The sequence below is a fragment of the Macrotis lagotis genome, chromosome X (genome assembly GCF_037893015.1).
Source record: "Macrotis lagotis isolate mMagLag1 chromosome X, bilby.v1.9.chrom.fasta, whole genome shotgun sequence".
Taxonomy (NCBI): Eukaryota; Metazoa; Chordata; class Mammalia; order Peramelemorphia; family Peramelidae; genus Macrotis; species Macrotis lagotis.
Window position 1 is genome coordinate 549,856,880 of NC_133666.1, and position 15,806 is coordinate 549,872,685.

The following is a 15,806-nucleotide window of genomic DNA, read 5'->3' on the forward strand; positions in this document are numbered from 1 at the left end:
TATGAGCATGATGAACTTTTTGAATTCTCAGAGGACTCCCCTAGGGTCAATAACCCTTTTTCAAAAAGGAATATACAATAGAGGTCCTGATCATTTTCCTTAGAATATGTCTCTGCATTTGCTGATTATGGTTGAGCATTAGTTTGCTAAAAGAAGGAACCCTCTACAGCCCATGAACACAGGAATCTATTTTTTATTCTATATCCTTATCTGGTCTGTAGAAGGGACATTATGATGTTGGAGGAACCAGGTCTAGTAGAATGGTACTCAAGGCTATTATCAGGGACTGAAGGAATTCTGATAGGAGGTCCCCTAATTGAGAATGTGGCACAAGAAATAAGATCCCTATGTCATTAATTCAAACAAAAGTATAGATTTTTCTTTGACACTTTGTATATATCAGTATAGTTGCTTGGAAATCTGAGCAGGCCTATACCTTCAGGTGGTATTTGGTATTCCTTGACCTTTTCAGAAAGAAACATAATGAATCAGCATTTTATACTTGGTAGAATCCAAATTTTGGCCAAGGCCTATCATTTGAATTTTAATCCAAATTATTAATCCAAAATATTTCCAAATTTAAATGTTCGGTGGTATCCATTTGCAGGAAGAAAAGTCAAATTCATAAACAAGATTTAAGACCAGAATTGGAGCATTATAGGCTGGTAAATTTTTCTCACACAGTATTCCATATGGTAAGAACAAATTGAGTCTCTGATTTCTTTCCTTTTTTAAAAAGATCATAAAATATTACTCATTTGTTTAAAAGAAAAAAAGTGAGTTTTTCTGTCATTCACCATAGTGAATGAGTAGAATCCCCCATGCCATCAAAAAATTAGTTTGAACTTTAAATTTGTAACATAATAGTGCCCATTATGTGTTCTGGATTTATCAAACAATTTTGTTTCTTACTATGAAGGAACTCCTGAGTCAGACTCCTTTAGAAAACCAGGTTGCAGGTGATTCCTGGGAAGTTTAAGGAACATTTAAAGCAATGTCTGAAACTGATTAGAGTCTTCAGAGAGAAATGATTTGTCTGACCTTCCCAGAGGAGACTGTCATCACACTCAGATGTAGACCAGCAAGCCCCCAGTAACTCACACCTGACAACAGGACTGAGTGGACAGCACTGGGAGGGAAGCTTATGGTCATCTCAATGGCATGCAGCAGGGCTGATTTGGACTCTCCCTGCATAGGCAGGTGAGGAAAGAGCCTTCAAAGGCTTCATAGCACCTGGGATTTTATTGCTGGAGTATTCCAAAGGGAGAGGAGTGGTCAGAGAGGAGTGTTCTGGAAGGAGATCTCCCTGAAGGCTTATAACCCATTCTCCTCAAAGTCCTGGATCATATCAGTTTCTTCTTTTTTGAAAAACTACATAAGAGTTGGTCATGTAGCCCATCTCTATCACCATTGCAAAGGGAAGGGCTGTCCAAAAGAATGACGTCATGTTTTACCTGTTCTCCTACCCAAGAAAGAACCAAGAATCAAATTAGAGGCTTGGAGATAGAAGCATTAAGTTCTGTGTTGTAGTGTATGTACCTGCTCAAAAAAACTTCTCTGACAAAAGTTTAAGGACACTAAGTTCTTTTCTAACAAATAATTCTGACCAAACTGAAATGTTCATTTAAAACATTTCACTTTACATGCTTCTTACATAAATTTGCCTGGTGCCTTTCAGGGCAAGTTTTCCCAAATATGAAGTTATCAGTCATGCTTTATATATAATGTAGGCTGTACTTATGGAACAGGAAATGAGTTGGATACATACATAGTTAAATGTTCTTCTTAAAATCCTAGGGAGATGTGTCATGATTAATCATGTTATCACAGTCCACAAAAACTGATCTCCAATTTTTTAAATATAAAATAAGTGGGCGTTTAGCCTTTTTGCCCCCTTTTCCTTCAATCAGAAAGATGAGGTCTAGGTGGCATAGTGGATAAAGCACCGGCCTTGGAGTCAGGAGTACCTGGGTTCAAATCCAGTCTCAGACACTTAATAATTACCTAGCTGTGTGGCCTTGGGCAAGCCACTTAACCCCATTTGCCTTGCAAAAACCTAAAAAAAAGATGAGGTAAAATCTTAGGGATATTTTGCATTTTAATATCTTTCATGGGTTATCCTGTCCCAAAATATGATCATTAATGGGCCATTTTACTACTGTAATACTATGACTAGACCTTGCTTTCTTGATATGGTAGAACCTGTTAGATTTTATGCTGCATCTGTACCATAAGGAAGCATCATGTTGATCTTAAAGGTCACCCCAAAAGAAAAGGGAGAGTCTGTGGGCAAGTACAGACTGCAGCCCATTATAGGAAATGCACAGCAAAGAAATAAAGGTATCATCAAAAAAGTATGACTGAAAATGTATGAAATTTTTATGAAAATATTTGAAAAAAAGATGGAGAGCTAGAGATAGCTATTGAGTAATTTGTGTCTGTTTGGGTACTATGCAATGGGAAAGGGTTAAAAAAAAGGTTCCCAGAATATTGGGTGAACCTCCAATGTAATTTACAGAAAAATGTTCAACAGATCATATCTTATCTCTGATACTAATAGGTGTGACTTTGAACAAGTCATTTAACATCCTTGGGTCTCAATTTCTTGGTATCTATATCTAAAATCCTTTTTTCATAATAATTATCACCAATCAAGTATAATCAATCAATAAACATTTATTAAGCACTTAATATGTGTCAGGCATGATCCTAAATGCTGGGGGGAAAGGTTAAAAAGTCATGGCAGAAACTAGACATAGACCAACATCTACAACATTCCATAAGATAAGGTCAAAATGGGTCCCTGATTTAGATATAATGGGTGATACCATATACTAGTTAGGAGAGCAAAAAAATAGTTTAATTCTCTGATCTATGAAGAGGAGAAGAATTTATGACCAACAAGAGATAGAGATCATTAGGAAATGCAAAATAAATAATTTTGATTATATTCAAATGAGAGATTTTTGCAAAAACAAAACCAATACAACCATCATTAGAAAGAAAGCAGAAAACTGAGAAACAATTTTTACAGCCAGTGTTTCTGACATCAGCCTCATTTCTAAAATATACAGAGAACTGAGTCAAATTTATAAGAATATAAGTCATTTCCAATTGATAAATGATTAAAGGATATGAACAGGAAATTCTCAGATGAAGATATTAAAGATAATTATAGTCATATGAAAAATGCTCTAAATCCCTATTAATTAGATTCATACAAATTAAAACAATTCTGGGGTGCTACCTCATGTCTATAAGATTGACTATTACAACAGAAAAGGGAAATGATAAATGTTGGAAAGGATATGAGAAATCTGGGACACCAATGAAATATTGGTAGAGTTGTGAACTGAACCAACCTTTCCAGAGAGCAACATGAAACTATGACCCAAAAGCATACCCAACACTATTTAAGATATCCATATCTTAAAGAGATCATTAAAAAAGATAAAAGACCCAAATCATAAAAATAAGGTGGCAAAGAATTGGAAATGGAGGGAATGCTCATTAATTGGGGAATATCTCAACAAATTGTGGTATATGAATGCGATACAAAACTTACTATATAAAAAATGATGGGTAGGTGGATTTCAGAAAAAACTGGAAAGACTTAAATGAATTGATGTTGAGTTGAAGGAGTAGAATCAACATAACATTAGTTCTTCTCAGTAGTACAATGATCAAAGACAATTCTAAAAGATTTGTGATGAAAAATACCATCCACATCTGGGGAAAGAATTATGGAGCCTGAATGCAGACCAAAACATGCTAGTTTCAGTTTTTTTAATTTGGGTTTTTTCCTTTCTCATGTTTTCCCCCCTTTTGTTCCGATTCTTCTTTCACAATGTGGCTAATATGAAAATAAATTTACAATAAATTTACATTTGTGCAAATGTAACTTAAATTAAATTGCTTGCTGCCTTGGGAAGGGAGGAAGGAAGAGAAGGAGGGAGAAAATGCACAAAAATGAATGCTGGGGGCAGCTAGGTGTCGTAGTAGATAGAGTACCAGTCCTGGAGTCAGGAGGACCTGAGTTCAAATTTGATCTCAGACACTTAATAATAATTGCCTAGCTGTGTGATCCTAGGCAAGTCACTTAACCCTATTGCCTTAAACAAATAAATAAATAAAATTTAAAAAATGATTGTTGAACTGTCTCTACATGTAATTGGAAAAATAATAAAATACTATTTAAAAAATCAAACAGTCCTTGCCCTCAAGGATCTTATACCTAATAGGAAAAGAGAGCATGCATACAAATAACCATATATATGTATACACTATATAAAAATATAAAAATAAGTGAAATATAAAATATATAAATGAAAACATAAAATATACTATGTAACAAGACATAGAAGTATATACTACATGAAATATAAAATATATAAATACATATATGTATATACTATATTCAAATGAATAGCTTGTAGCCAAAAGGAATGTCTTTATTAAGTGCCTTTGAGTCAGGTACTATACTAAGTACTTTACAAATATCACACAAGTAGCTGCATGGGACCAAAAAAAAAAACTTCATAAAGAAAGTTATATCACCTGTACAAAAATGTTCATAGCACCTCTGTTTGTGGTGGCAAAGAAATGGAAACTGAGTGAATGTCCATCAATTGGGGAATGGCTTAACAAACTGTGGTATATGTATGTGATAGAACACTATTGTTCTATTAGAAACCAGGAGGGATAGGAATTCAGGGAAGCCTGGAAGGATTTGCATGAACTGATGCTGAGAGAGATGAGAAGAAACAGAAGAACATTATACACCCTAATATCAACCTTAATGGACTTGCTCATACCAACAGGGCAGCAAACAGGCACAATTTTGGGGTGTCTGTGATGGAGAATACCATCTGTATCCTGAGACAGAATTGTAGAATTTGAACAAAGACCAAGGACTATTACCTTTAATTTAAAAAAAATGTTGTCTTATCATGTAATTCTGCTATATCTCATACTATATGTTTCTTCCTTAAGGATATGATTTCTCTCTCATCACATTCAACTTAGATCAATCCATACTATGGGAATAAAGACTAGCAAACTGCCTTCTGTGGGAGGTGGGGGGAGGGAAGCAAGATTGTGAGAAAAATTGTAAAACTCAAAATAAATAAAACCTTTCTAAAATTTTTTTAAAAGTTGTTTACATCTAATTGATTCAAGAAAGGAACAGTTCCATTCATACTCAATTTTGATTGTTTGAGTCAAAGAAAAATTTTACATCTAGTCAAGGCACTGGGACCACATGAACTGTCTTTACATTCACATTCCACAAATTTTAAAACTTAGCTTCAGTCCCCACCTCTGACTACTTTGCAGAGGAGTTCATGAAGTTCCAGCTTGGATTTTGTATTTAATAGGATTCTTTTAGTCATGGAACATGATTTATGATGAGTTAAAACTCAATAGAATAATCTAGACAGACTCCTTAAAACAGGGAGGAGGGAAAAGGGATGGGGGGTAACCAAACAACATAGACAGTGATGTCATCTGAAAGATCCAACTTCATCAAATCTCTTTGACACATCATTGAGAGTGATCCCCAATTTTCATCAGCTCCTAAGTTGTATGGCCTGACTTGGAAAAACTGACCTAGAGGGGCTATACTTCTTTTGTCCTCTTCCCAAAAAGAAAAATCATTTTTAGAAATGAGCCTTAGAAATGGTAATTTAATCTGTGGCAGATGTGCCCAAAAGCTATGATATCATCTGTAATTCAGATCTTTCCCCTAGCCCTCTGCAGGAAAAAACCATATAACATGAGGGGATTTATCAGGTGTATTATCACTAATGTTCCCTATATCCTTAAGTGCCTCCGTGGATTGGCCTAAATAAGGTAAAAACAGCTGTTGTCTCAGAATTGGGACAAGTGCAACAGAAGACTAGCAAGGCATAATGCAAGGAGTCGAAAAAAAAGATTTCCAAAGAAATATTCTCATCTCAGAGTATTTATGAAGAGCCTACATTCCTTCTAAAGAACTGCAGTGAGGTTATTTTATCTGCTATCTTGTCTGCTCTATTTTCTTGTGCTAGGTTGCCATCAGGAAGTAGTAATGAGATTCTGGGCAACTGTTAGAAAACTGGAATAACTGAAACCCCTGGTTCCTTCAAAGTTCACCTCAAGAGCCACCTCTTATATGAAGCTCTTTCTTAATCCTCCCAGCTGCTGGTGTCTCCCTTCCCTATCCCATTGATTACCCAGCATTTTGCATATACTTCTGTACATTTACCTGTTGTCTCTTTCAGTAGGATATGTCACATGAACACAGACAGGTTCCTTTTTGCCTTTATATCTCCAGTGTCTACCCTATCACATTTTTTTTCTTTTTTCTTTTTTATTTTTTTAGGGCAAATGGGGTTGCCTGGAGCTGCATACCCTATCACATTTAAGCAGCCTTAGAAAGGCTTAAATGCTTATTGATTGATTGATTCCAGTGGATTCCACTATTGCATTCTGCCAGTTCCAGTCTCAAGATAACTTGGAGCTTTATAAACTGGGGCAACATCAACCCCGGCCAGGGAGGAATCTATAATGAAAATCTAGGAGTCTTCTATGACCTGAGAGAAAACATGACACAGTAGAATACAAGAATTCAAAAAGAACTCATTTAATTTTAGCTCCATCCCTAACTATGTGATGATGAGCAAGTCAATTAACCTCTCAGAGACCAAGTTTCTTCATCTGGAAAATGAGATTGATATTATATACTAGCACCTCCTACCTCACAGGACAGTAGAGAGGATCAAATGAAACAATACATGCAAAGTACTTTGCAAATCTTATCTGATATAAATGCCAGCTTATCATTACTAATGAAGATTTTACTAATTTTCAAGCTAATGTCCAAAGAGCCTGTTCAAAGCTATTGATTATACTAAGTTGGTCCACCTATAGACTTTTCTCCAATTATGGATCATATCCCTAAAATGAGATCTTTTTGAAATAAAAAAATTTACAGGTATATATTTGGATGTATATAGTATGCTTCATTAGAATGTTTATCCAGGGAATTTTTTAAGGTAAAAAGTTACTGAAAGCTCAATCAAAAAGGACATTTTCATTATCAAACCAAAGGAATAAAACTTAATTTTTAAAATTGAAACAAAATTATATATAAAAATACAAAGTTTTTTTTATTAAAGATATTATTTGAGTTTTACAATTCCCCCCCCAAACTTACTTCCCCCCCCCCATGGAAAGCAATCTGTCAGTCTTTACTTTGTTTCCATGTTGTACATTGATACAAATTGAGTGTGATGAGAGAGGAAATCATATCCTTAAGGAAGTCTAAGAGGTAACGAGATCAGACAATAAGATATCTGTTTTTTTTCTAAATTAAAGGGAATAGTCCTTGAACTTTTTTCAAACTCCACAGCTCTTTATGTGGATACAGATGGCACTCTCCTCTGCAGACAGCCCAAAATTGTTCCCAATTGTTGCACTGATGGAATGACCGAGTCCTTCAAGGTTGATCATCACTCCCATGTTGCTGGTAGAATGTACAGTGTTTTTCTGGTTCTGCTCCTCTCACTCAGCATCAATTCATGCAAATCCCTCCAGGCTTCCCTGAAATCCCGTCCCTCCTGGTTTCTAATAGAACAATAGTGTTCCATAACATACATATACCACAGTTTGCTAAGCCATTCCTCAACTGAATGTCATTTCCTTGATTTCCAATTCTTTGCCACCACAAACAGGGCTGCTATAAATATTTTTGTACAAGTTATGTTTTTACCCTTTTTTATCATCTCTTCAGGGTATATACCTAGTAGTGGCATTGCTGGGTCAAAGAAATACAAAGTTTTTTTTTTAAATGAGAGGTAAAATGCTAATTTGAGGAAAACAGGATTCACTAGGTCACAACTAGGAAATATTGTGTATGTATATGTATGTATTTATAAAACACACACACACACATATATATAGGTATATATATATATATATATATATATATATATATATATATATATATATAGGTATTCATTGGAAAAGCTATTTTTATAAGATTGCACTAAGTTTTATTCATTTATCCATTTGGAAAGATAATCTTCATTGTATTCAATCCAATATCCTGACTTCTTTACATGAGATTTTCCTTTCAAAAGTCAATGTTTGGCAAATATTTAAATGATAACGTTTTTAAGTTCTTGAAGGAGTGGAAGTAACATTGTGTAATCAATGAATCTTGTCCTCTGAGACTAAGGAAGGAATTCAGTGGTTCAGGTTGTAACAATTCATTGTAGAAATACAGTGGGGCAAAAATTGTGAGTTGTAATTAATTACAAATGGCACCTCATCATTCATACCCTGGAAATTAAAATATATTGGGTTTTTTTGCAGAGCATCACTGAAAAAATGTCCCTTTCTTGTAATATCACAGGGATTGATATCATTTATTTTAAACTGTTAGTTTGCAGATGTTGGTTACCATCTCAATCAGTAAAAATTAGTGAGTACCCTTCTCTGAACTGAAGTTGAGTTATTACTATTATTATTATTTTGATGGACACTTTCATCAGGGTAGGGTTCTCCTGATAGGAACTCCTTCTCTACAAAATAGATTGGCAGGCATTCTCTAACATAGCTTTGTTGAGTTGCCTGGGAGACTGAGACTCAGTAATTTGCTCAGGGACACACGAGACAGTATAAGTCAGAACAAGACTTGAAAACAGGTTTTCTTGAACCCAAAACTAGCTCTTTGACACCTAGAAAAGACCCAGAACCTGGTGAGTGTTGTACAGTCCACAGAAAGCACTCTAGAAACTGTGATGTCATGAAAAAGGCACTATCTTTAGAATCAGGATGTTCTAAGGTGAAAACTCTGGTTCCACTACTTACTAGCTAGAGAATTTGAGACAATTAGTTAACCTTTGTGAACCTCAGTTTTCTTACTCATCTAATAAAAATGAATTTCATAATACCTTACAAATCACAAAATTGCTGAGAGGTACAAATGAGATAAAGCTGTGAAAAAAATCTTGTAACTTTAATGTGTTATAAAAAGGTAAGATTTATATATGTCTGTAGAAAAGATCTTAAAATACAATGTTCATCACCCAAATATGGATCTACTAATAAACATGAGATGTGAAATAAATTGAAACACCTAGATTACAGATAAATATCACAATTCTTATTTACATAGTACCTCAATGTTACAAGGTGCTTTCTTTAAAACAATCCTCCCAATAGTTAATCTATGGACAAAGTCTATTGATTTTTCCCTTCATAACATCTCTTGAATAATCCCCCTTCTCTTTTCTGTCACAGCCAGAGTGAACTCCTTTATTACAACCTCACATCTCTCATATTGCAGTAAGCTGCTGGCTGGTCTTCCTTTCACAGTTGTATCTTCACTCCATTCAACTATCAAAGTGATCTTCTAAGAGCATAGGTTTGACCATGTCACCCTCCAAGTCACTAAGTTCCTGTCATAAAATCCTGTTTGGCATTCAAAGTTCTTTGTAATCTAGTGCTTCCTTCCTGCCCTCTCTTAACCCTCACCTCCATGTTTCCAGTCTTCCTACCTTATTCCATCTTTTGATCCAGTGACACAGGTCTCCTTGCTTGCTGTTCTTCACATAAGACACTCCATGTCCCCACTATGGGCATTTTGTTTTCTTTAAACATTTTTTATTTATTTTATTTTTAATATTATGGAATAAAATACTAATTTCCAAAATATAATATAATAAAAAAGAAAGATAATTGTACATAAAAGTATATATCTAGTATGTCTAATTTGCTATTCCCTTAAATATAATAAAATTACTGTGAAATTTTCCTCAACCTAAAAAAAAAAAATTTCCTCCCCCAACCCTGCCCTGGAGATGGCTACCATTAGACACAAATATGGATGTGTGTATCTGTATACATACATACATATATATATATGTGTGTGTGTGTGTGTGTGTGTGTGTGTGTGTGTGTGTGTGTGTGTATACATATACTACAAATATATGCAAAAATATGCATGTTTGTAAAATCATTCTCTACATATTTATTTATTTATCAATTCTTTCTCTGGATGCAACAGCCATCTTTGTTCATAGATTCTTTTTTAATTAATTTAGGTATTTATAATAGTCAAAATTACTTATTCACTCAAAGATGTTCTTAAAACATTATTGCTCTGGCTTTCCCTCATGCCTATAATGTTCTTTCTCCTCATTTTCATCTCCTGGTTTTTCTTAAGTTCCAGTTAAAATTTCAAGTAAATTCAAAAGAAGCCTTTCCTAATTCTTTTTCAATTCTAGTGCCTTCTTTCTGCCAATTATACTGCACATAGCTTTTTTGTATATGGTTGCTTATCCCATACTGTAGTTTCATGAACACAAAGACTGCCTAATTTTTCTTTGTATCTCCAGTGCTTTGAACAGTCCCCAATAAATAGTTTTATTATTATTAACTGACTGACATAAGTAATTGATGTATTATTTTTGTTATTATACAGATGAAAAGATCAGAATCTTAAAGGAACTATATGATTTGAACCCAGAACTCCTTACTTCAGATCCAGGATCATTGTATCTGTATTCCTACTCAAACATTAATTTCACAAATAACTCCTTGAATGTTTACAATGGCCAAAAGTTCTAGGCACTGGAAGAGTTACAGTGTTTATATAAACATTATCCTTATAGTTGAAAAGTAAAGATTTAAGTCAGTCACATGTTTTCTCTGTCTGGTTTACATGACAAGTCATCTCAGTTGATGATTCGGTGTCTGAAGTTCCAGTAGCCTCTCTTCATAAAAGGTGGGATTGGAAGAAAAATGTTAAGGGGACCAAGCAACTATTCCCTACATGAGAAAAGTTTGCAGAAAAGCTTTGAGCTAGAAGAAGCCTACGCAAGGCTGAAAAAAGGGATGGATCTAGCTAGAATGGAAAGAGATTATAGATGTGTCACCTCAGATGAGATAATAAGAGATGAACTGGTAATGAATTTTGACTGAAACCAGTTTTCCATACTTCCTACTAAAAAGAACATTGGGGGGGCAGCTAGATGGCATAGCGATAGAGCACTGGCCTTGAAGAGGAAGACCTGAGTTCAAATCCAGTCTTAGACACTTAATAATTGCCTAGCTGTGTGACCTTGGGGAAATCACTTTAAACCCATTAACTTAAATAACTATTTTTTTAAAAAAAAAAGAATATTGGAAATTTGAGTACAAAGATGTATGTTTGTGTATATCTCACTCTTATTTTTTTCCTGCTTGCTAAGTGGAAGAATTCCTATGTATGTTCTATATATAGGAAGTATCGTTGAACTAGCTTTGATCACTGTACTTACTCTTTAGTTATGAACATTTGTAACATGGTGACATGAATTGGACTCTTTGGACAATAATACATCTAATATGACTTTTCCCCCCACAAAATATACCTCATCAAAAGGAAAGTAATATCAATTTTTCATTCAAAATTATGTATTTCACTTCTACTTCCAGCCAACACCAAATGGTGGACCACGCCGGTGCTGCAGGAGGAGCAGGAGGCCCCAGAGGCCCGCGGTGGCTTCGGCAGCAGAGGCCGAGGCAGGGGCTAGGGCCGTGGTCGAGGCGGCCGCGGGGCCCGGGGAGGAAAGGCCGAAGACAAGGAGTGGGTTCCTGTCACTAAGCTGGGCTGCCTCGTCAAGGACATGAAGATCAAGTCTTCAGAAGAGATTTCTCTTTTCTCCCTTCCTATAAAGGAGTCTGAGATCATAGATTTCTTCCTGGGATCTTCAGTGAAAGATGAGGTTCTGAAGATCATGCCTGTTCAGAAACAAGCTAGAGCTGGACAACATACCAGGTTCAAGGTTCTTGTGGCCATTGGTGACTACAATGGCCATGTTGGTCTGGGTGTCAAGTGTTCCAAGGAAGTGGCCACAGCAATTCGTGGTGCCATCATTCTGGCCAAGCTTTCCATCGTTCCTGTGAGACGTGGCTACTGGGGGAACAAGATTGGCAAGCCTCACATAGTGCCCTGCAAGGTCACTGGGCGATGTGGGTCGGTTCTTGTGTGCCTGTTCCCCGCCCCTAGAGGTACTGGCATTGTTTCTGCTCCTGTGCCTAAGAAGCTCCTAATGATGGCTGGAATTGATGACTGCTACACTTCTGCAAGAGGCTGTACTGAAACTCTGGGCAACTTTGCTAAAGCTGCCTTTGATGCCATCTCTAAAACATACAGCTACCTAACCCCAGACCTGTGGAAGGAGACTGTGTTCACGAAGTCTCCCTATCAGGAATTCACGGATCATCTTGTGAAGACTCACACCTGAGTGTCTGTTCAGAGGACCCAGGCAGCTGCTGTGGCAACCACATAGATTTGTTTTTTTTATAAACAAGGAATAAATTTAGCTATGCCTGCTAAAAAAAATTATTTGTGCTGAATTTGACCAGATGGGAAAACAATAATTCAATAAACCCACTACTGGTGAAATACATAATTTTGGGGGGGGGATTAGTTAGCAGAAAATTCACAATATGAATCAGGCAATTAAAAAAAGGAATCAAAAAAAATCAGCGCTAAGGATTATTTTCATTGGGTCCAAATCACTCATACAGAATAATTCCAGTGTAAAGATTAATCATAGAAGCTCTTGATCAGTATTATGAGTCCCTCCCATCAACTTGACAAGATTACAGAGCAAGGACCTTATGACTTCTAAAGAATATCTCCCACAAAGATAGACTTGCACATATACCTTTCTGAATAGATTTCAAGATTGGAGCTGCCTCTGGTAATTATGAGACTCAGGAAGATTGATGCTTATTGGAGGAACTGTCTCCTGAGAGTTATATAAGAACAAGCTTTGTTATAGGTCTTTCCAGGATATTGCTGTGAAACTATGTTGGGACAGAACTAGACCCATTAGAACTATAAAGTCACAACTTTATTTAAATAGTTGTATCTTTCTGAGTTTCTTTTGAATGATTCTAAAATAGCAGTCTATATATCTTGGGTATATTTTTCCCAATTAAGTAAAAAGAATTTTATTCTTTAATCATCTCTTGCTAGCTTTCCCTTCAGGACAGTCCAGTGCTTATTTTCCCTTTGACCCACTATCTAAATCATATGTAGATAGCTGTTTGCATCTTGTCTTCCTGGTACTGATGCCTGGTACTGATCCTTAATGCTTGTTGACTAGCTAAATGAATGTCAACTGGCAACTCTCAATGAATTTCTCAGGAATAGATATTGCTAAGAACCTCCTCTCTGTGTATATACATATATATGTGTATGTATGTATATATATGCATGTGTATGTGTGTGTGTTTTCTAAAATGTTTTAAGGTTTACAAAGCACTTTCCTCACAATAGTTGTGTTAGGTAATTAATGCAAGTATTATAAGTCCTATTTTAGCAATGAGGAAATTGAGGAATACAGGCAAAGAAAGAGAAACTCTGGGTCTTCTGTCTCATAGCAAAAGTGTGACTCTATATTTAAACTAGCCTTCTTTTCAGGTGGTGCAATGGATAGAGCACCTAGCCTGAAGTCAGAAAAAACTTATCTTCTTGAGTTCAAATCCAGCCTTAGATACTTCATAGTTGGGAGACCTTCAACAAGTCACTTAACCCTGTTTGCTTCAGTTTCCTCATCTGTAAAATTAAAATGAAATGAAATGAAAATGAAAAAGAAATTGCCAAATGGGATTTATCCAAAAGGAATCATGAAGAATCAGACTTTACTGAAAAATGACTGAAAAACAACAACCACACACATTCCACCCTACCCACCACTCCTGCGTGGCCCTGCTTGGTACTTAACTGTCCCTAGAGATCAATAACATATTAGTTAGTATCTGCTAAGATTAGCTACAGGCCTGAGGACACAGGCTGCCTACCATTGTTTTATGACTTTTGTGTGTGTGTGTGTGTGTGTGTGTGTGTGTGTGTGTGTATCAATACAGGAAATTACTGGTATTCAGAAGTCACTTGACTAACAGAAGAATGATGTAAATCAATTGATCTTTTGCTGTCACAATAAAGTTGTTTACTTTAAATATGTGATATATGGTCCTTCTAAAATAATATGTAGATCTGTGAAATTGAATGATTTGTCTAAGTCATACATCCAAGAAGTCTTGGAGTCAAGACTTGAGCCCCAGTTTCTGAACCAAGACAAAAGTTTTCTTATCCCTATACCACCATGCCAAACTGTATTATTAGAGTGTGCTTCAGGTACATACAACATTTTATAATTGTAAAGTGTAGGACCTTAGACTACTCTGAGCACTTAATCCTTTCAAATAAATTTATTTTTAATTACAACAAAATGACAAGTACTATGTATTGGGCATTGTGATATTTTACAAATACCTCATTTTATTCTCACCACAACCCTGAGAGGTAGTTGCTATTATTATCTTCATTTTACTGTTAAGGAAAAAGATACAAGCAAAGGTTAAGTGACTTGCCCAAGGTCACAGTCAGTAAGTGTCTGAAGAGACATTTGAACTCAGATCTTACTAACTCCATGTTAAACACTCACCACTTCACCACTTGGCTGTCTCTACAACAGGGAATTATTTTTCAAAGCTGAGAAAGGTGTGATTCTATTATAAATCCAAAATGTATCCATATCTATTACTGTAGTTCTTCCAAGTCTTGGTCTCAGAACAGAAAAATACAGAAACAGAAACTTGATGAAGTACACAAAAGGGAGGAACAGGTTTTAAATAAAAATGGAAAACCACTCTGGTTCAGACATTGATTATCTTCCACCAGTTGTTTCCAGTGCAAGAGCCCTAGGTTGCTGAACATGTAAGAAGCCCACATAGAAGATCCAGAGAGGCAGGGTAAACACTCCCTGCCCCCCCCCACCCAGTGCAAGGAATCTAGAGGGCAGAAGGATGTCTTCCATGCTAAGCAAGTTAAATTGGGAGATTCAACATCTGAGCTATTTAAACACACAGTCCTTGGACTTTTACCTGACTTCATACCATACTTGTCCCTCTGAATGCTAACACCTCTTCATTGACTAATAGACCACACTTTCCTATTTTTCCCTTTAGATTAATCAATGAATAAGCATTAAGCACTGACTAGCTGTCAATCACTGTGCTAGGTACTAAGGATACATAAACATCAATGAAAATGTCCCTGCACTCAAAAACCTTACACTCTATAGATTCTGACACTTTGCATACACTGTTTCACATTTTTGAAATATGTACCTCCTGACCACTTGCTGCCCAGTAATAGTCAATTCTTTGAACATTTTTGACCCATTACTTACCTCTGTCTCATCATCACTAGGATCCGTTTATGGGCTGTTCAGACTGGCACATTCTACAACAGCATAGCATACTGTATGAATGATTCTTGAGTGGATCAAGGAGGAATGACTGACCCAAGAAGACTGGTGGCCACACCTACCAGACATATAGGTCAAAAGTACGTTAAATGGTAATTAAGAAAAGAAGTAAAAAACGTAAACTAAATCTATGAGTAAAACTAGCTTTAAAAAAGTTAGTCAATCTGTTAGGCTGATAACCTAGACAGATAACCAGCAGAAAAACAGAATAAAATTTCCAGAGGTAGAATTATAAAGCAGAGAAAGACAAGTAACAAGTTTTTGTTAAACAACTGCTATGATTTGGACATTGTTCTAAGCATTCTGCTTTACAGAATTTATTTATTTATTATTTCACTTGAACCTCCAAAAACCTCTGTGAAATAGACACTACCATTATATCCATTTTATTGTTGAGGAAACTGAGGCAGAAGTTGTGACTTTCCCAAAGTCATGTAGCCAGAAAAAGTCTAAGACCACATTTGAATTCAGGGTTTCATCAATCAAGGTCCA

The 15,806-nt window shown here is 35.8% G+C and overlaps 1 pseudogene; it reads left to right on the forward strand.

The window, feature by feature from the left end:
• Positions 1 to 11,473: 11,473 nt before the first annotated feature.
• Positions 11,474 to 12,320, forward strand: LOC141502344 (small ribosomal subunit protein uS5 pseudogene; annotated as a pseudogene).
• Positions 12,321 to 15,806: the final 3,486 nt, after the last annotated feature.